Source organism: Bufo bufo, chromosome 1 (assembly GCF_905171765.1).
Source record: "Bufo bufo chromosome 1, aBufBuf1.1, whole genome shotgun sequence".
In the NCBI taxonomy this organism is placed as follows: domain Eukaryota; kingdom Metazoa; phylum Chordata; class Amphibia; order Anura; family Bufonidae; genus Bufo; species Bufo bufo.
In genome coordinates this window covers 174,468,574-174,490,760 of record NC_053389.1, presented here as the reverse complement: position 1 = coordinate 174,490,760, position 22,187 = coordinate 174,468,574, and the positions used below count along the sequence as shown (strand labels likewise).

Here is a 22,187-nt window from a genome sequence, read left to right as displayed (position 1 = left end):
AGACAACCCCTTTAAGTCACAAATTATGGCGCACGCTATAATTGCGCAATAATTTTTCAATTGTCTCGTCAAGTGGATAATAACAATACATTAATAAGTGGCTTGTATTAACTTTCTCTACATGATAAATGCCACTTACTGAAGTGAGACAACCCCTTCAACACTTTAGTAAATGTCCCTGGATGTATCCCGCCATTCATAATTGACCATATGTGCTGACAATCTAATCTTTCCATGTCACATACCGGGGCCAGTTTCATAAGAATCCAATTAATCTATCGGTATGTGGCCTTTTGGTCAGATATGAACCTTGGGCCCCAGTTAGAGGACATATTGTCATTGCACTCAGGCTACCTGAGAAACCAACTACTTGGTCAACACCTCTTTCCCCAATGTGGCCTCCATCCACTCATCACAGATTTTTTTCATGTTTGTTGGTGCAGAAGAGATGCTATATACTGTAGTGTCCAATATAACATGGGCCAGTGCTGGTCTGCACTTGGATGGATGGCACTTGGATGAATGGATACAGTCCTCTGATCATATGACGTCCTGGGGATTTTTTTGCTATAAAGATCTGATGGTTTGTTTGGCCTCGACTGGTCTGATTTTTCTCGGGTAATATTCCACAAAGTGTTTTCATTGAATATCAATACAGAGTAAACCAGAATCTAGGAACCTTGTGCCTGACCTGTCTATAAGAACAGTACAGAGCCAAAGAATGTTGAGTATCCAAAATCTCAGAGCGAGTGTCCTGTAGCCAATGAGAGTCTAGGATTTGTGTTTTTCAAGCAGTTTAGACAGTAGAACCTGAGCAGTGATTGGCGCCCCAGTCCCTGGTGTGTGAGCTGGAGGTCACCTCTGCTGCTGGCGTCCTCATTGCTTCAGACTTCCATTTATAGTTGCTTTGCCACATGAAGGACATTTAGTTTTGACTCTAAAAACACCAATTACTTTCTACATTGTTATCAAAGGCTTTTTTTGTGAGTGAGATAAATTGCAGCCATTTTCTGCAAGGCTCCAATGCTGATAGGGTAACGGCGTCCATTAAGAATTGACATGTTGGTCTTAACAAATCGTATCTCAGCCCATAATATCCCCCCGATTCATTTGCCTTAATAGCGTTATTATTGTTGTGCCAATCAGCTGAGGCCTCAACAAGTACAAATCAAAGTTCAAAGACTGCGGTTTTATTATTCGTTTACTCGTCTTGTTATTTTATGGCAAAAGGGAAACAAAAATCTGTCCAGGAGATAAATAACAACCGTTTCTGGAAATTAGAAGGAAACACAATTATTTGTGCGCAGGATTAAAGCTGCGATTCTCAGCACTTTCTAGATGAAGCGTTGAATTGTTCTTTTTCATCACATCTCGCAGCCGTAAACCTGATTTCTTAGGACAACTTTTTCTAAACTACAGAAATGGCTTCTTCTGGAACTTGAAAATATAATCCAACTCAGCCTAATTCATACACGACGACTAGATAACTACCCTCCAGATCTTGACAATTTATATTCCGTCTTGGGCGTTTTGGCTACCTCGCCCATTCTACATTTCTCTGCCATGGTTCATACTTCAATATCCTCATTTTGTTTTCTGAGATTATAACTCATACCAACTAATATCTGGCGTTTTGGATGTTTCCTCTGTATCTGCTGGGGTCAGAGCCCATCAGTATTAATGCCCCACATTATTACAAACATCAACCTTAATGGAGTATTGATGCCATCCTGTACAAGGCCCCACTGTGGAGCCTGCTTACGAGAGTAGCTCATGTGTTGAGATGTCCATGAGCTGCCCTATTAATGGATAAAACCTGTCACATAAGTCCATGTTGCCCTGAGGAAAAAACACTGTATATAGAGAATTAGGCTACTTTCACATATGCGATTTCCTTTCTGGTTTTGAGATTTGGCAGATGATCTCAAAACCGGAAGAAAACACTTCAGTTTTGTCCCCATTCATTGTCTATGGGGACAAAACTGAACAAAGCGGAGCAGAATGGTTTGTTGCTGTCACGAGGGTGTCAAGAACCACGCCTGACTCCGTTATACCCGGGGTCAGGAAGTCGCAGCGGTTGGCTGCGCGCTCTATGTAAGATAGGGCTGTTTCCTTATGGTAGCTTTCTGGGTTTGCTTTGCAACCCTTTTGGCTCACTCAGGGATCCGTAGCTCCTTCTCCTCAGCTGTTCCTTGTCCAGCACTCCCAACCTCCTTATATTCCCCTCTCACACTTCTCTGGTTGCCAGATATAGAGCTTCCTGCCTGGACATCTATTCTGACCCTCTGGAGCTGTGTTGCTGCGTTCTCTGGTTGTTGGTCCAGAACGCTACCCTCCGGATCCCTGTTGGACCTTTGTGGTCTGCTGTGGTCGCCCACCTGGGTGTATGTGTTTGTCTGTTTTGTCTGTCCTCTCCCTGGTGTTTCCCTCTTAGTGATAGTGGTGCGGACTAGCGATCCCACCGGCCCGTTCACTGTCTAGGGCTCATTTTAGGGAAAGCCAGGGTTTAGGCACGTGATCGCCGCACGGGTGAGGAACCCGTCTAGGGACGTCAGGGCAGTCAGGTGCCAGCCGCAAGGTGAGTCAGGGGTCACCACCTTTCCCTCTCCCTTGGGCAGGGCTTTCCCTTTTCCCTCCCTGTGCGTGACGCCGGTCATTACAGTTGCATTCTGTGACCGGACACAATATAAGTCAATGGTGCTGGATCTGTTTTTTTCAGACATGAAAAAAACCGACCTGGCACTAACACTACTGTAAGTCAATGGGCGCTGGAAAAAAAACGGATCCAGCACTATTGACTTACATTGTTTTGTTCACTTTCGATTTAATACAACCACATCCGAACAGAACGGATGCACATCCGGTTGTATTAAATCAAACTGAAGAGTTTTCCTCCAGTTCTGAGATTCTCTGCCGGATCTCAAAACCAGAAAGGAAATTGCATACGTGAAAGAAGCCTTAGTTGGGCGATCCCTTTGTGTGTTTTTTTTTCATAATAAAAAAGACTGTTTCATGGAACTTTCCTGGTACCTCTGGCAACAATGAATACAATTTGCAGTCATTAAAGAAGCACTCCATGCATGCATACATTATAAAGCTTTTCATTATAGGAACCTGGTCATGTGATCTTGTCTAACTGCTCTAATGTGTAAACAGGAAAGTACAACTTGTCCCGCAAAAAAAACAACTCATGTGGATATGTGAGCGGAAAAGTAAAAAAGTTATGGCTCCAGGCAGACAGGGAAGAAAACGCAAAAATGAAAAATCCTCCGGTATCCTAAGGGTTAATAATGGCCTATGCTAAACTTGGTAGGCAAAGAAAAAATTACCAGAGTGCATCTTTAATGGAGCTGAATGTTCCATGTCTTCTTTCTCTTCATGGTAAATATAGCTCAGACGTCGCACACAGCAGCTGACAGACTTAATTGGTCAATCATTGTCATACAAGCATTTCTCTGCTCAATCACACGTTCTAATGCAGAACTTTCTGCAGCGGAATAGGCATGTAACCTTTTCACTGCCATCAGGATTGCATATGCATGGTCTGGATCACATATGTGCCAGCTGGGCACTAGACTCTTCAAGACATGAATGACATTGTGATGAAGAAACAAGGAACTGTTAATTCTGATTCAGTGGGCAGAGAGCCTATGAGGGGACTCTTGTCTTATGTTGTCTTATAAATCTGGACATTTCCTACATATGTGAACTTTGTGTATGTCTATAGACTTGTCCTTGATAAAGCAGAGAAATTGAATTATGTTAAAGGGGTTATCCCATGATTACGGTAAAAATAATAATCATACATCATACAGTGCATAACAATCCCTTTCCAACAATGAACCAGCCCTGTGCTTCATATAGAACCAGAGATCTACTCATCCTTGTTTCAGTTGCTCTGCTAGATTTATATCATCCTGGCAGCTCAGGGGTCATGTCCTTTGGACTGCAGTTCAGGGGCATGTCCTCTTTCTGGTAGCATATAATTTCTGCTGCAGGTTTCTCCCTATCACAGCACAGGAGGAAGTTAAAGGATGAAACTGACCATGTGTGTCCACCTCAGTGAGGTGGACAGAGAAAAAAGAAGAAAAAAACGGCAGGTGGCGCTATACAGATACATTTTATTTTGGATTGAAAACTTCAAAATATTTTTTGTGGGAGAACCACTTTAAAGGAATTGGTCATCTTATAGTAAAATGGCCAAAAATGCCTTAAACTGTTATGTTGTGTCATGGAAAGCCTTAACTGACCTTATGCTTTAATCCAGCTGTTCATTTGAAGATCCCCTGCTGTCCATGTATGAATTATATACAGTGCTGTGAAAAAGTATTCATACCCCTTGAACTTTTCCACATTTTTTCACGTTTCACTAACAAGCTTAAATGTATTTTATTGGAATTTTATGTGATAGACCAACATAAAGTAGCAAGTATATGTAAAGTGAAAAGAAAATGATACATGGTTTTCAAAATTTTAATTAATAGAAATCTGGAAAGTGTGGTGTGCATTTCTATTCTGCCGCCTGTACTTTGATACTCCTAAATAAAATCCAGTATGACCAATTGCCTTCAGAAGTCACCCTAATTAGTAAATAGAGTCCATCTGTGTGTAATTTATTCTCAGTATAACTACAGCTGTTCTCTGAAGGCCACAGAGGTTTGTTAGAGAACATTAGTGATCAAACAGCATCATGAAAACCAAGGAACACACCAGACAGGTCAGGGATAAAGTTGTGGAAAAGTGTAAAGCAGGGTTAGGTTATAAAAATATCCTAAGCTCTAAACATCTTACAGAGCACTGTTCAATCCATCTTCGGAAAATGATAGGAGTATGGCACAACTGCAAACCTACCAAGACATGGCCGCCCACCTAAACTGACAACTCAGGCAAGGAGAGCACTAATTAGAGAAGCGTCCAAGAGGTACATGGTCACTCTGGAGGAGCTGCAGAGATCCACAGCTCAGGTGGGAGAATCTGTCCACAGGACAGCTATTAGTCGTGTACTCCACAAATCTGGCCTTTATGGAAGGGTGGAAAGAAGAAAGCCATTTTTAAAGCAAACCATAAGAAGTCCCATTTGCAGTTTGCCACGAGCCATGTAGGCTCACAGCAAATGTGGAAGTAGGTGCTCTGGTCAGATGAGGCCAAAGTTGGCCTAAGTGTAAAACACAATATGTGGCGGAAATTAAAACTGCAATTCAGCGTGACCACACCCACCGTGAAACATGGTGGCAGCATCATGTTGTAGGGATGCTTTTTTCAGTAGGGACAGGGAAGCTGATCAGAGTTGATGGGAGGATGGATGGAGCTAAATACAGGGCAATCCTGGAGGAAAACCTGGTAGAGGCTTCAATAGACTTGAAACTGGGGCGTAGGTTCACCTTCTAGCAGGACAATGACCCAAAAAATACAAGCAAGAACTACAATAGAATAGTTTAGATCAGGCATGCCCAACCTGCGGCCCTCTAGCTGTTGCAAAACTACAATTCCCATCATTCCCGGACAGCTTACAGCTATCAGCCTACCGAAGGGCATGGTGGGAGTTGTAGTTTTACAACAGTTGGAGGGCCGCAGGTTGAGCATTCCTGGTTTAGATCAAAGCATATAGTATTCATGTGTTAGAATGGCCCGTCAAAGTCAGGACCTAAATCCCATAGAGAAGCAAGATTTGAAAATTGCTGTTCAGATGCTCACCATCCAATCTGACTGAGCCTCAGCTATTTTGCAAGGAATGACGAAAATTTCAGCCACTAGATGTGCAAAACTGGTGAAACGTGGTCCTACAAAGTATTGACTCAGGGGGCTTAATACAAATGCATGCCACACTTTCCAGATTTTTATTAGTTAACATTTTTGAAAACCATGTATCATTTTCTTTTCACTTTACACATACTTGCTACTTTGTGTTGGTCTGTCACATAAAATCTCAATAAAATACATTTAAGTTTGTGGGTGTAATGTGGAAAAAAATGTGGAAAAGTTCAAGGGGTATAAATATTTTTCAAGGCACTGTAAGGCCCCTTTCACATGTGTGAGTATTCAGCGTGGGTGCGATGCGTGATGCGAATGCATTGCGCCCGCATGGAATCTGGACCCATTCATTTCAATGGGGCTGTGTACATGTGCGTTGGTTTTCACCCATTACTCTTGCGTTGCGTGAAAATCGCAGCATGTTCTATATTTTGCGATTTTCACGCAACGCTGGCCCCATAGAAGTAAATGGACCTTCGTTTTCCACTGATGGTTGCTAAGAAATTTGAAACTGAATGTCTTTGCCTGCGAAATCGTGTATTTTTCACTGAACGCATTCACAATGCATCCGGACCTAATCCGAACACGCTCGTCTGCAAGGGGCCTAATCATTTGAGAATGGCTGCCTCCACATCAGAAGGGAATAAGATGGTGTTGGTCATGTTATTTACTGAATGCACCCAGAATGCATCCATTACGATAATGCATCTAGTACTGGTTATAAAGATTCACAGTAAGGCCTCATGCACACGTCCGTAGCTATCTTTGCAGTCAGCAAATAGCGGATCCACAAAACACGGATGCCGGCCATGTGTGTTCTGCATCACTATGTCCTGCAAAACAGACAAGAATTGGACACATTCTATTTTTTTGTGGGACGGGGGTGCTGTCCGCATCTTTTTTGGCCCCATTTACAATAGTGCGTCCGCATGTGATCCGTAAAAAATGCGGACTGGGCTATATCACTAGTGACACTACTAGAAAGTACTGCTTTGTCAAAAAACCTAGAACTATATCATTCTGAATGACTCTGCTGGATAGTAGTGCATACCTAGAATAACCTAGAACTATACCATTCTAAATGAATGCTGGATAGTGCGTTATGCCCAGAGGAACCCATAACTATGCCACTGTGGATGACACTACTGGATAGAACTTTACACTTAGAAGAAACTAGAACAATACCATTCTGCATGTCACCACAGGATCATACTGTATACCCATGTGAACCAAGAACTATGGTAACTTATTCTCTATTAAAAAGCTGAGTACTACTGTATTCCCCAAACAACCTATACAGTTGCAAGAAAAAGTATGTGAACCCTTTCAAATGATATGGATTTCTGCACAAATTGGTCATAAAATGTGATCTGATCTTCATCTAAGTCACAACAATAGACAATCACAGTCTGCTTAAACTAATAACACACAAATAATTAAATGTTACCATGTTTTTATTGAACACACCATGTAAACATTCACAGTGCAGGTGGAAAAAGTATGTGAACCCCTAGACTAATGACATCTCCAAGAGCTAATTGGAGTGAGGTGTCAGCCAACTGGAGTCCAATCAATGAGATGAGATTGGAGGTTGCTTACAGCTGCCCTGCCCTATAAAAAACACACACCAGTTCTGAGTTTGCTTTTCACAAGAAGCATTGCCTGATGTGAATGATGCCTTGCACAAAAGAGCTCTCAGAAGACCTATGATTAAGAATTTTTGACTTGCATAAAGCTGGAAAGGGTTATAAAAGTATCTCCAAAAGCCTTGGTGTTCATCAGTCCACGGTAAGACAAATCGTCTATAAATGGAGAAAGTTCAGCACTGCTGCTACTCTCCCTATGAGTGGCCATCCTGTAAAGATGACTGCAAGAGCACAGTGCAGACTGCTCAATGAGGTGAAAAAGAATCCTAGAGTGTCAGCTAAAGACTTACAATAGTCTCTGGCATATGCTAACATCCCTGTTAGCGAATCTACGATACGTAAAACACTAAACAAGAATGGATTTCATGGGAGGATACCACAGAGGAAGCCAGTTCTGTCCAAAAAAAACATTGCTGCACGTTTACAGTTTGCACAAGAGCACCTGGATGTTCCATAACAGTACTGGCAAAATATTCTGTGGACAGATGAAACGAAAGTTGAGTTGTTTGGAAGAAACACAACACTATGTCTTGAGAAAAAGAGGCACAGCACACCAACATCAAAACCTCATCCCAACTGTGAAGTATGGTGGTGGGGGCATCATGGTTTGGGGCTGCTTTGCTGTGTCAGGGCCTGGACGGATTGCTATCATCAAAGGAATAATGAATTCCCAAGTTTATCAAGACATTTTGCAGGAGAACATAAGGCCATCTGTCCACCAGCTGAAGTTCAACAGAAGATGGGTGTTGCAACAGGACAACGACCCAAAGCATAGAAGTAAATCAACAACAGAATGCCTTAAACAGAAGAAAATACGCCTTCTGGAGTGGCCCAGTCAGAGTCTTGACCTCAACCTGATTGAGATGCTGTGGCATGACCTTAAGAAAACGATTCACACCAGACATCCCAAGAATATTGCTGAACTGAAACAGTCCTGTAAAGAGGAATGGTCAAGAATTACTCCTGACCGTTGTGCACGTCTGATCTGCAACTACAGTAAACGTTTGATTGAAGTTATTGCTGCCAAAGGAGGTTCAACCAGTTATTAAATCCAAGGGTTCACATACTTTTTCCACCTGCACTGTGAATGTTTACATGGTGTGTTCAATAAAAAACATGGTAACATTTAATTCTTTGTGTGTTGTTAGTTTAAGCAGACTGTGATTGTCTATTGTTGTGACTAAGGCTACTTTCACACTTGCGTTGATCTTTTCCGGCATAGAGTTCCGTCACAGGGGCTCTATACCGGAAAAGAACTGATCAGTTTTATCCCCATGCATTCTGAATGGAGAGGAATCCGTTCAGTTTGCATCAGGATGTCTTCAGTTCAGTCGTTTTGACTGATCAGGCAAAAGAGAAAACCGCAGCATGCTACGGTTTTCTCTCCGGCGAAAAAAACGGAAGACTTGCCTGAACGCCGGATCCGGCATTTTTTCCCATAGGAATGAATTAGCGCCGGATCAGAATACCGGAAAGCCGGATCCGTCGTTCCGGCATGCGCATGCGCAGATCGGTAAAAATGTACAGGACGGATCCGTCGGTCCGCATGACAAGCGGAGAGACGGATCCGTCCTTGCAATGCATTTGTGAGACGGATCCGCACCCGAATCCGTCTCACAAATGCTTTCAGTCAGCGGCAGATCGGCGGATCCGGCGGGCAGTTCCGACGACGGAACTGCCCGCCGGATCACACTGCCGCAAGTGTGAAAGTAGCCTTAGATGAAGATCAGATCACATTTTATGACCAATTTGTGTAGAAATCCATATAATTCCAAAGGGTTCACATACTTTCTCTTGCAATTGTAACTATACCTTTCTGGATGACTCTACTGAACAATGCTGTCTCCCCAGAAGAACCTAGAACTATATTGCCCAGTATGGACATACAAAATAATAATGTCAAATTAAAAGACCTTAGAACCTCGAAATACTAGATGACAGTCTGATTTCTATACCTTCCCTGAAAGGTTGAAACTTGCCCATGGCACATTTGTGGTGAATTTCTCTGCTGAAAGCTTTTTGCCAGGGGGTGTATGTTTGATTTAAAGGGGAATGGACTGGGACACCCTCAGGACCTGCCATACAGGTGAATAATTGATAGGTCTGCACAACTAACCTTCAGATGGCTGCACCTTGGGGACTCTATCGGCAGCTGTGTCTTGATTATAATTGGGAGCTGGCCTTGATGGAAAGAGACTTTATGGTAATGGTCTAATAGCAGAGCAGGGACTCTGGTGACTCTTCTGTTTCTTTTCTCTGTAATTTTGCAACCTGAAGCCTGACTGATTTCTGTAAACTGTTAACTGAGGAATGTGTTATCTGTCAATGAATGCTACATGCTTAAAAAAGACCAGCAGGCAAACAGTCTAATAAAGAGGTGCAGCAAGCCCAGGAGAGGATAGGAGTGATAGAAGCAAAACATGGGGTTGTAATTACTCACTGGCTATGATGCTCTCCAGGGCCGTGCAATGATGGGAAGACCCTGTTCCTGGTTATTCTACTTTCAGATAGTGCCCATGATACTGATGAATTGTGAGGTGCAAGGCAGAGTTCCCTGCAGCAGTGGAAACAATGTTGAGGCCATTTTGCAGTAGAACAGTTCTAGACAGCTTATCTCCACAGAGCTTATCATGCATCTCTTCTCAACACTGGAATGCCTTTCATATACACTCACCTAAAGAATTATTAGGAACACCATACTAATATGGTGTTGGACCCCCTTTTGCCTTCAGAACTGCCTTAATTCTACATGGCATTGATTCAACAAGGTGCTGATAGCATTCTTTAGAAATGTTGGCCCATATTGATAGGATAGCATCTTGCAGTTGATGGAGATTTGAGGGATGCACATCCAGGGCACGAAGCTCCCGTTCCACCACATCCCAAAGATGCTTTATTGGGTTGAGATCTATTGGGTTGACTGTGGGGGCCATTTTAGTACAGTGAACTCATTGTCATGTTTAAGAAACCAATTTGAAATGATTCGAGCTTTGTGACATGGTGCATTATCCTGCTGGAAGTAGCCATCAGAGGATGGATACATGTTCTCATTCTGTTTACGCCAAATTCGGACTCTACCATTTGAATATCTCAACAGAAATCGAGACTCATCAGACCAGGCAACATTTTTCCAGTCTTCAACAGTCCAATTTTGGTGAGCTTGTGCAAATTGTAGCCTCTTTTTCCTATTTGTAGTGGAGATGAGTGGTACCCGGTGGGGTCTTCTACTGTTGTAGTCCATCCGCCTCAAGGTTGTGCGTGTTGTGGCTTCACAAATGCTTTGCTGCATACCTCGGTTGTAACGAGTGGTTATTTCAGTCAACGTTGCTCTTCTATCAGCTTGAATCAGTCGGCCCATTCTCCTCTGACCTCTAGCATCCACAAGGCATTTTTGCCCACAGGACTGCCGCATACTGGATGTTTTTCCCTTTTCACACCATACTTTGTAAACCCTAGAAATGGTTGTGCGTGAAAATCCCAGTAACTGAGCAGATTGTGAAATACTCAGACCGGCCCGTCTGGCACCAACAACCATGCCACGCTCAAAATTGCTTAAATCACCTTTCTTTCCCATTCTGACATTCAGTTTGGAGTTCAGGAGATTGTCTTGACCAGGACCACATCCCTAAATGCATTGAAGCAACTGCCATGTGATTGGTTGACTAGATAATTGCATTAATGAGAAATAGAACAGGTGTTCCTAATAATTCTTTAGGTGAGTGTGTATATAGTATCTCACAAAAGTGAGTACACCCCTCACATATACTTAATTATTTTATTCTATCTTTTCATGGGACAACACTAGAGATATGACACTTTGATAAAATGTAAAGTAGTCAGTGTATGGCTTGTATAACTGTGTAAATTTGGTGTGCCCTCAAAATAACTCATCACACGGCCATTAATGTCTAAACCGCTGGCATCAAAAGTGAGTACACCCCTAAGGGAAAACGGCCAAATTGTGCCTAAAGTGTCAATATTTTGTGTGGCCACCAGTATTTTACAGTACTGCCTTAACTCTCTTGGGCATGAAGTTCACTAGAGCTATGAGGACATCACTGAGTTGGTGGATGTTAGAGACCTTGCGCTCCTCCACTTTCCATTTGAAGATGTCTTACAGATGCTCAATAGGGTTTAGGTCTGGAGACTTGCTTAGCCAGTCCAGCACCTTTACCCTCAGTATCTTTAGCAAGGCAGTGGTCGTCTTGCAGGTGTGTTTGGGGTCATTACCATGTTGGAATACTGCCCTGCGGCCCAGTTTCCAAAGGGAGGGGATCATTCTCTGCTTCAGTATGTCACAGTACAGGTTGGCATTCATGGTTCCATCAATGAACTGTAGCTTTACACAGCCAGCAGCACTCATGCAGCCCCAAACCAGCTCACTCCCACAACCATGCTTGACTATAGGCAAGACACACTAGTCTTTGTGCTCCTCATCTGGTTGCCGCAACACACGCTTGACACCATCTGAACCAAATACGTTTATTTAGGTCTCATCAGACCACAGGACATGGTTTCGGTAATCCATGTTCTTAGTCTATTTTTCTTCAACAAACTGTTTACAGGCTTTCTTGTGTGTCATCTTTAGAAGAGGCTTCCTTCTGGGATGACAGCCATGCAGACCAATTTGATACAGTGTGCGGTGTATGGTCTGAGCACTGACAGGCTGACCCCTTCTTTAACCTCTGCATCAATGCTGGCAGCACTCATATGTCCATTTTGAAAAGACAACCTCTGGATATGACGCTGAGCATGTGCACTCAACCTCTTTGGTTGACCATGGCAAGGCCTGTTCTGAGTGGAACCGGTCTGGTTAAACTGCTGTACGGTCTTGGCCACCGTGCTGCATCTTTTTGTAGAGCAACAATTCTTTTTTTCAGATCCTCAGAGAGTTCTTTGCCATGAGGTGCCATGTTTTACTTCCAGTGACCAGTAGGAGAGTGTGAGAGCTATAACACCAAATTTAACACACCTGCTCCCCATTCACACCTGAGACCTTGTAACACTAACGAGTCACATGACATCGGGGAGGGAAAATGGGTAATTAGGCACAATTTGGCAATTTTTCCCTTAGGGGTGTACTCACTTTTGTTGCCAGCAGTTTATTGTTCAATAAATTTTTATTGAGATTTTCAAAAGAAGAAAATAAATTAAATTAAATACACGTACATAAAATGATGTACACAGTGGAGTCCAACAATTACAATAAATGTTCCAACATACAGGTGTAAGAGTTACTTCCACATAACAGAAGAAATCTGAGCATAAGAAGACAGTATTCCATCTGCGGTGGTGCAATCAAGGGGGAGGGGAGAGGGACCAGAGGTGAGTGGAGCGAAGGGAATAGGTTACCACAAGCATTCAGGCAGTGCATTTGCGAATCTGCTAGATAGCCATGGGACCCAGTGATTGTGTGAGCAAATGTGGGCAACAGACGAGGGCCCAAAAACCATTTCACAATGCACGTGATAGTTAATTAATTGAATTACGTCAGTAATTGTAGGAGTACGCGCCTGTTTCCATTGTCGGGCAATAACATTGCGAGCAGCGGACAGAATATTTGCCACCACCCAGCGCGCTTTTGGAGCGACTTCCGCCAGGCCCAGCCCAAGAATGGAAAGAGCAGGGGCAAGGGTAAATTTGAGGTCAGTGACCTGGTGAATCAGGGATTCCACTTTACACCAAAATAAGCTAGTGTATGGGCACTCCCACCACGTATACAGGGGGGTTCCCATGCACCCACATTTCCTCCAACAAAGAGGCGAGTAACCTGGAGAGCAGGATCCTTCTGACTTGCTCAACGTGATTTAAACATTTAGAGCTTTTAAAGGACCAATACATTATGGGCTTCCATTGTGCAGCAGTGTTGTTCACTCAGTTTTTATTGGAGATAAAGGAGGCATAGAATGTACAATATATGAGCCAGATATGCTGTAAATAAATGTAACAAGCACTCGTGTCGGACGCCTATTTTACACATTAATAATAAAGCAGGTATTGTGCTTATGGAGTCAACAAACAACCCAAAAAAAAAAAAAAAAAACACAAACGAGACAAAGACAGACAATAGACCAGGGGAGGGAAGAGGGAGGAAAGGGGGACAGGAGAAGGGAAGAGGGACTCATGGAGAAATTATCAGAGACGTCATCAGGTGTAACCACCTGTATCTAACCCGGTTTGAATGCGAGAAGAGCTCCTAAACTGTAGCCAAGGCTCCCAGGTCTGCGTGTAGATTTGCGTTTGGTTATGGGCCTCAGCCCCTAACTCCTCCATTCGAACCAAGGCGTCTAAGGCATGTACCCACGTGACTCTCCGTAAGCTGTCTGATGATTTCCACTGGCGCGGTATAATCTGCCTCATAGATTGAACAAATGTTTTAAGAGCCCCTTTTTTGACATGCTGAAATCTGCCCGAGTAAACAGAAATCAAAGCTATCAGAGGGGATGGTGATATAACAGTCCGGTATAGAGCATTGTAAAGAGCAAAGATATCTTGCCACAGGGGGGTGACCCCCGGGCAGTCCCACCAGATGTGGAGCATAGATCCAACTGCCGCTTGGTATCGCCAGCAGGTGTTGGGGACCAATGGATAGATTTGATGTAGCTTAACCGGAGTTCTATACCAACGTGTGAGAATTTTATAATTCAGCTCTTGCAAACGACAGGATGGAGTCAATTTATGGGTAAATAAGAGGAAACGGTTCCATAATTTCAGCAGATAAAGAAACCGCCAATTCACTTTCCCAACCAGAGACAAATCCAACACTTCTCAACTGGTCAATTAATGAGATATCCCCCATCTCCCCGGCACCAAGCAGACCATAAATCAAAGATATACCATGGCAAGGACCCGTGCTAGCTACACAAAGCCTTTCAGAATTTGTCAGAGGAGCGGACAATTGAGGTCCGGGAGCCAGAGATTCTATAAAGCTGCGGAGTTGGAGGTAATGAAACCAACGACTTGGAGAGTTGAGAAAGATGTGTGATAGATCATTAAGGGATATAAGACCTGATTCTTTATAAATGTCTTTTATTAGGATCTGGAGAGGAGGAGAAGCCCGGAATGGTGGCATGTTTTTAACAGAGGAAGGTAGGTCAGGATGAGAGGCAATAGCCGTCAACGGGCCTGGTGCAGAGATTAGGTTAATTTTGGAAGCAAATCTTCCCCAAGACTTTGCAAGTATTTGAAGCAATGGAGAGCGAAGAGTATGGAGGACATTATTTTGTGCGGTGCCGGGAAGCCAAAAGATCCCTGGCACAAGATGCGGGGCAAGGGTATGTTCTATGTCTACCCAGAGTTTCAAGGTACGATTATGAATTAGGTCCAACACACAGTTTGCAATGGAGGCTCTATAGTATGCCAGAAAATCAGGAAGACACGCTCCCCCCATACTCTTCGCTCTAGATAGAATTTTATAACTCACTCTAGCCCTGGCGCCATTCCAAATAAACCGAGAGGCTATCGACTGAAGCTGTATAAAGAATCTGTTAGGGATATTGCAAGGGACTTTCTGGAACAGGTAGAGGATTTTGGGTAAAATGTCCATCTTTAGGGCATTGATTCTACCAAACCAAGAAATCTGAAGGGGGGACCATTTCTGGAGGTTAGATTCAACTGTTCTAAGCAACGGTTTGTAGTTAAGTTTAAAAAGATGATTAGGGTTAGCAGGGAGATTAATGCCCAGGTGGCAAATCGAATCTGTGGCTATTTTAAACGAGAATGTTTCTTTAATGTGGGTAACTTCCTGATGAGCAAGTGAGACGTTCAGAATTTCGGATTTCTGAATATTTATTTTGAAATTGCTAAGCCTGCCGAATCTCTCAAATTCCCAAAGGACCGAAGGGAGCCCTATTCTAGGGGAGGAAAGATATAGAAGCAGGTCGTCTGCAAAAAGGGATAATTTGTGTTCCTTGGCCCCAACTGTAACCCCTTTTATAGATTGGTTGCTCCGTAGGGCATTAGCCAGGCATTCCATGGTCGGGATGTAAAGGAAGGGAGAGAGGGGGAAACCTTGGCACGTTCCATTTTTTATAGTGAAAGGCGTTGAAAGAAGGCCATTAACTCGGACCTGAGCTGAAGGAGAAGAGTGTAGTGCCATGAAGCGAGTAATCATTCTAGAGCCGAGACCTACGCACTCTAGTGTTTGGGCCAGAAAGCTCCAATTAACTCTATCAAAAGCCTTCTCTGCAGACACAGAGGATACTTGGTAGACCTAGCTCTGGCTATAATGCCCATGGACTTCAGGGTGCTGTCACATGCTTCCCTGCCAGGGACAAAACCCACTTGTTCTTGGTGGATACACTTCGGTATATGGGGATGTAACCGCAGGGCGATTAGTTTGGCATATATTTTTAAATCCACATTTAAAAGGGATATTGGCCTATAGTTGGCGCAATGGGATAGGTCTTTGTCGGGTTTGGGTATGACTGCTATATGTGCCTGTAGGGATTGGTGCGGAAATGGAACATCAGGTGATATAGAGTTAAAAGTCTGGAGGAGGGTAGGGGAAAGTTCTTCCGTGAGAAGTTTATAGAAACGTGGGGTTAGGCCGTCCAGTCCCGGACTCTTCCCATTTTTAAGGTCCTTCATAACGCCTATGAGTTCCGAGGTGGAGAAATCGTCTTCTAATGTCAATGAGTCCTCAGTGGGAATACGTGTGGGACCAAATTTGTGCAGATAGTCGCGAGTGTCTAATGCATAGGAGCCAGAGGTCGGGTCCCTCCCAGTGTTAAGGTCGTAGAGGGAACTATAGTAAGTTCGAAATTCCGATGAGATTCCAGAGGGAGTATGTACAATGCCCTTATTTGGTGTGTTAATCGAGGTAACCTGCGTCTGTGGAAGCCGAGGGTGTAGGGCCCTAGCAAGCCACTTTCCGCTTTTATCTCCATACTCAAAAAACCCGTATTTAACCCTATCACGGGGGCATAAAGTTCTCTGATCAAGGATTTGGAGTATTTGCTGATGGAGAAGGGAAATGTCAGGTTTCAACTGGTCGGACGGGGCAAGCTTATTTGATGTTTCTTTACCGTCAATTGCTATAAGGAGAGAGGAAAGTTTCACGGAGCGTTCTTTCTTAAGTCTGGCACCATGGGATATGAAAATCCCTCTAAGGACACATTTCATAGCCTCCCATTTTATCGGAGGAGGGGACGGGTCATTTTGATGGATATTGGCAAATTCTCTAATGGCAGTGCGAATGTCAGTCATGCAGACTAGGTCGTTTAGAAGGTTATGATTCAATCTCCACATGAAGGGGCGGGAGTATGTCTGTTGGAACCGGAGGAGGCCATACACAGGTGCATAATCAGACCAAAGGAATCCGTCCATCGAACAGAGCGGATCTGAGTCTAATAAAGTATGTGAGATAAAAAGATGGTCTAATCTAGCATAACTATTATGGGCCTGAGAGTGAAAACTGAAATCTCTGGCTCCCGGATGTAACACCCGCCACAAATAAACCAGGTGAAGTGAAGACAGGCCTTCCCTGAATCGGCGCTGGGATGCCGGAGAGATAGAGGACTTACCAGTCGAGGAATCTATGACGGGGTCCATCACCATATTGAGATCGCCACCCAGTATGATAGAGGAACCATCTGCAAAGCGAGCCAGTTTCCTGAGGATCTTGGAGCCAAACGGTACCTGCCCCTGGTTGGGAAAATAAACGTTAGCAATTGTATACACGTTGACCATCAGACAGCTTGAGGAAGATGTAACTCCCCCCACCGTCAATGTCCGAAGACAAAACCGTAGGGCGGAAGGACTTGTGGAAGGCTATTGAGACCCCTCCTGATTTTTGGACAGGATTGGGACTATGAAACCAAGTGGTATAGTAACCACGTTCCCACCTGGGAACCGAGGCAAGTCTAAAATTGGTCTCCTGGAACAGGACAAGCATGACACGTTTCCGGTGGAGGCGATATAAGATCTGGCTACGTTTTTCTGGCTTGTTAAGGCCTCTGGCATTATAAGTGCAAAAAGAAAGAGAGGTCATCCTCTTCCACTGAATGAATCGCTTGAGGGCTTAGTGAATAGGGTAGGTGTAAAGGAGTTGAGGACAGGAGGGCAGAGATAGGGAGGGAGACAATACAGACAAATAACTACTAGGCAAAGACAAACAAAACTCCAAAAGGAGAGAGCCAGTGATGTCGGCTCAGAGGTAAGCTAAGATGTGACTATGGTCACGTTCGACACCGGGTGTCGATATCCCTAATGAGGGGAAGGAGAGGTCAAGGGCAAAACAGCAGCCTTACTGACCTCCGGCATGTAAACAAGAATACAGCAATAAAATACACATAGCATGTAACATATGAACATGGAAAAAATGCACTAAACGAGCACACGAGAAGATGTAGAGTACCGCGGCAGCCTTTTAGGCTCAAGCAGGCGGTCCTGGATGGCGTCTGAAGGACCTCTGGGGCTTCGGTGTCGCCGTCTGCCACTCTTCACGATCTCCGATAGAAGACACCAAGAGGGGCCTAGGCCACTCTGGGAGGTCCACTGCAGGCAGGTCAAATGTGGCCAGGAATTTGGGCAAGTCGGCGAGAGACTTGAAGACAGCAGATCTCCCATCCTTTCTTGAAGAGAGTTGAAAAGGGTAACCCCATCTGTATAAAATCGCATTGTCCCTAAGTATGGACAGGAGAGGTTTTAAGGCTTTCCTGAGCTGCAAAGTACATCTTGCGAGATCCGGGAGGATTTGAATGGAGTTTGGATCCATAGTAGAACCAGCTGCACTTCGGGCCGCCCTAAGGATAGATTCCTTTTCTCTATAAAAATGGTTGCGGCATATGATCTCCCTAGGACGGTTCGGATCAGACGATTTTGGGCCAAGAGCCCGGTGTATATGGTCAATTTCAATGGCTGTGGTAGGAGCTACCTTCAGTAATGCTGCAAAGTAGCTTTGTGCCCAGGTGGCAAGATCTTCTACGGTTTCAGGAACCCCTCTGTCACGAAGGTTATTCCTCCTGTTTCGATTTTCTATGTCATCGATGTGGGTCAAAATGTCCTGCAATTGAGCAGCATGCTCATTTATGACTTTGTAGTGGCAGTCCAGGGTATTAAGGATCTGCTCCTGCTTGTTTTCTACTTCCTCCACTCTCTGCCCCACGTGTTTGATATCTTGGTGTAGGGCCGCCATATCCTGCTTGTGGGAGGTTTCCATCCTACTAAGCAAAGCGTCCACTTCTGTGGTAGTGGGGAGAGATTTTAAGTGCATTTTCCAATCCCACTCATCAACTTGAGAGTGGATGGTAGGTGATCTGCCTGAAGCAGCTGACATGGCTGGGGATCCACGCTGATAAAGCTGCGGGCCTGGAGAGGCTTCAGAGCTTCTAGACGGTGGCGAGGAGGACGTGGTGCAGCACGCCAGACCTGCAGGGTATAGCGACAGTGAGGTCACGGTATGGGCAATCGAGGATTACTCACTTTTCTGAGGAGAACCCTGGGCAGGCATGCGGCAGTGAATGGAGAGGCAGACACTAGTTCCTCTGGGGCACACTCTGTAGATAGGGACCAGGCCTGATGGTATGTGAGGTGCCCTGGGTGTTGTAGGTGTTTTGAGTGCCCTAGGTAAGGTCCTTTTAAGGTTCGTGACGCCAGTGCCTGTAACGGTGGCACACTGATTTATAGGAGTAGTAAATGAGTACACAGTTGGTGAACTAAACGTTGCTTTACTTGGTGGAAAAACAGTCCAACTTTGTACAGACAGTTACAGTTGATAAAGATGATGCAGTCCCTTGAACAATACTCCACAAGCAGGTTTTCTTTCAATAACGGCATGCAAGATACTTGGAGGGCAAACAGTTAATGCTTTGCAGTGCAAGGCTGCTCTATCCCCTTCAGCTATTCTAGCTGGCTGGATCCCAAGGCCCGGATGCCTAATTGCTGGCTTTAATCCTTGGTATATAAATCCTTCCTCCAGTATTGACCCTTGCTCTTTACTTTATAGTACTTCTGCCCATCAGGTTACTTATCTGAACTTGTATTATCCTTGCTTGGTAGGGAAGCTGCAGGTTGCTCCCAGGAGGTACATCTCTTCTACTGGGGTAATCTCAACTGAGCTATTCATAGCCTCAGGAGCTTCAGGTTGACTAAGTGACTCCTCTAGTCCCCTGGAATACACTAACTCTACCCTGTCTGGGCCTTCCGATATATCACTAGGGCTCTCTAGCTCCCTCTAACGCCTGGGAGGCTAAACTTCACCCTGACAGGCCTGACACCCAGATAACACAGGGAAATACAACACATGACAGTAAATGCAATAAACACATTAACCCTTGTGTAGTGCCCACGTTTACCTAGTGGGACACTACATACCCCCACGCTATGACGTCGCCCGTCCTCGGCGCAACATGGAGGGTACGCTCATCTGGAAGCGGCAACCTGGAAGACAAATGAGAACATGCACATACAGCAATCACCACAGTAACAATATAAAAATTGACAAACAGTGTCACTGAAAGGAGTGGTGAAAAGGGGCATCGTTCTCTTCTCTCAGGATATGTAAGGGAACAGGGGCGCTGACCTGGTTCAGCGTATCAATAAACCAGGATAGTCCATAATAATTTAAACAAACATAAGTCCTTGGAGGCTCAAAGGATCATGAGTCCGTACCCAGGCTTGCGAAGGGTTAAACAGGGGTTTCCCGTGAGGGACTACCTGGGCCCATAATGTAATCTCCAAACCTCACAGGTGGGTGCCCCCTGGTAGAACGGGTGGACCTCCTGACTGGCAGGGGTTCTTCCTGCCTGGACTCAGGAAGGTCAGAGGAGCCCACCGCCTCTGGGGCTACTTCAGGAGCTCTCTGGGGTAAGATGTCCTGAGGCGGAGGACTAACAGGAACGGGAGTAGGAACCATTAAATTCAACCAGGGCGTGAGGAACCAGTGGAGCGGCTCTTTGTCATGGATTAAGTTCTCCACAGCCTGCATAGGGTCCATGGGTGGAGCTGGCAATTCTGTTTCAGAAGACTCAGGCTCCATATCCTCTGCCGCTGGTTCTCCTTCCATACAAGGCTTGAGACGATTCCTGTGAACAATTTGAGAACCTTTACCTTCTCTGGAGACTTGGTAAATATGGGCTTCAGCATTGGGGATGGCAGAAATAATATAGGGAATCCTTTCCCATTTGCTGTCCAACTTGCTGGTTCGGTGGTTGTTTTTCAACCACACCTTGTCTCCAAGAGCCAGGGGTTCCGCATGGGCAGCCTGGTCATAGTCTTTTTGCTGCTTTTCTCGAACATTCTCCATGCGTTCCTGGACGATCTCCTTAGCATTGAGGAGACGTCTTTGGTGTTCCACTACCCAATCCGTCCTTGGCAGTGGGTTGATCACATCCGGTACTTGCACCCCCAGGGAGTGATCCGCAGGCAATCTCCCTTGTCGGCCAAACATCAAATAGAACGGGGTGTAACCGGTGGAACAATGAATGGTGTTGTTGTAAGTGTACATGAGCTGCGGCAACAGAGTAGGCCAATCACCCCTCGTCTCAGGGGCTACTGCTCTCAGCATTTCAATGAGAGTCTTATTCATTTTTTCGCAGAGTCCGTTACCTTGCGGATGGTAGGCAGTGGTCCGGACTTTCTGGCAGTTATGCAGCAGGCACATCTCATGGAACAGCTGCGACTCAAACGCAGACCCTTGGTCGGTGAGGATCCTTTCTGGGCAGCCGTAGGGCAGTAGAAAATGCTTCCAGAACGCCTCCGCTGTAGTCTTGGCTGTCAGGTCTTTCACAGGCACTGCTACGACAAACTTGGTGAAGTGATCAATAATAGTCATGGCATAAGTATACCCTGAGCGACTCGGCTCCAGCTTCACATGGTCAATAGCAAGTTCTAAAGGAGTTTTACTTACGATAGGATGGAGAGGCGCCCTCTGGTCATGGCGTTCAGTTCGCCCCACAGCACAGGCAGTGCATTCTCGGCACCATTTCTCGATATCTTCTCTCATTCCAATCCAATAGAATCTTCTGCAAATGGTAGCCTCAGTCTTCTGCACACCAAAGTGTCCAGACTGGTTGTGATACATATCCAGCACTAGGCTGGCATCCCGACGTGGTAGGAGAATTTGGTACACTCTATCACAGGACACTGGATCCAGACTCCTTCTGAGCAACAAGCCTCTTTGAAGGAATAGTTGGTGGCGATGTCTCCACAGTCTCGCTAGTTCTGGGTCTGCACTCTTCCTGCGGGTTCTCTCAGGGATTTTTCCACTGGTAAGGAAGTCGAGCAGTTCACCGAGGACTCTACTTTCGGACTGGAGCTTAATCCACCTTTCTTGATCGCCTCTGGACTCAGGACCATCTGATGAGGGAGGATCAACAGCAGGGAGATCCTCAGTACGGATATTATCCTGCTGGGCAAATTTATTGTAGAACGCTGGCATTTCCACTTCTTCCCAGGCATCTTTTGGTTCATCTGCGGCCTCTGTAGTGGGAAGCCGCGACAGAGCATCAGCGTTATCGGAGCGGCCTTCCCGGTATTTCACCGTAAAGTCATAGTTGGCAAGGCGGGAGGCCCATCTTTGCTCCAGTGCCCCTAATTTGGCTGTATTCAGATGCGCCAGGGGATTATTGTCCGTGAAGGCAACAAATGGTGTGGCAGCGAGATAGTCTTTGAACTTTTCGGTCACAGCCCACACTAAGGCAAGAAACTCCAGCTTGAAAGAACTGTGGTTCTGGTCGTTCTTTTCAGCTCCCTTCAGGGATCTGCTGGTGTAGGCAATTACCCTTTCTTTGTTATCTTGCACTTGAGCCAACACGGCCCCCAGGCCTCTTTTACTGGCATCGGTGTAGA

General features: G+C 45.0%; 1 long non-coding RNA gene across 1 annotated transcript in view; it reads right to left on the bottom strand.

The window, feature by feature from the left end:
* Window positions 1-9,636, bottom strand: part of LOC120986892 — a 28,412-nt gene extending 18,776 nt beyond the window's left edge. Inside the window, exon 1 of the long non-coding RNA XR_005775834.1 lies at window positions 9,514-9,636. This is a non-coding gene — a long non-coding RNA (uncharacterized LOC120986892). The remainder of the gene's footprint in view (window positions 1-9,513) is intronic.
* Window positions 9,637-22,187: the final 12,551 nt, after the last annotated feature.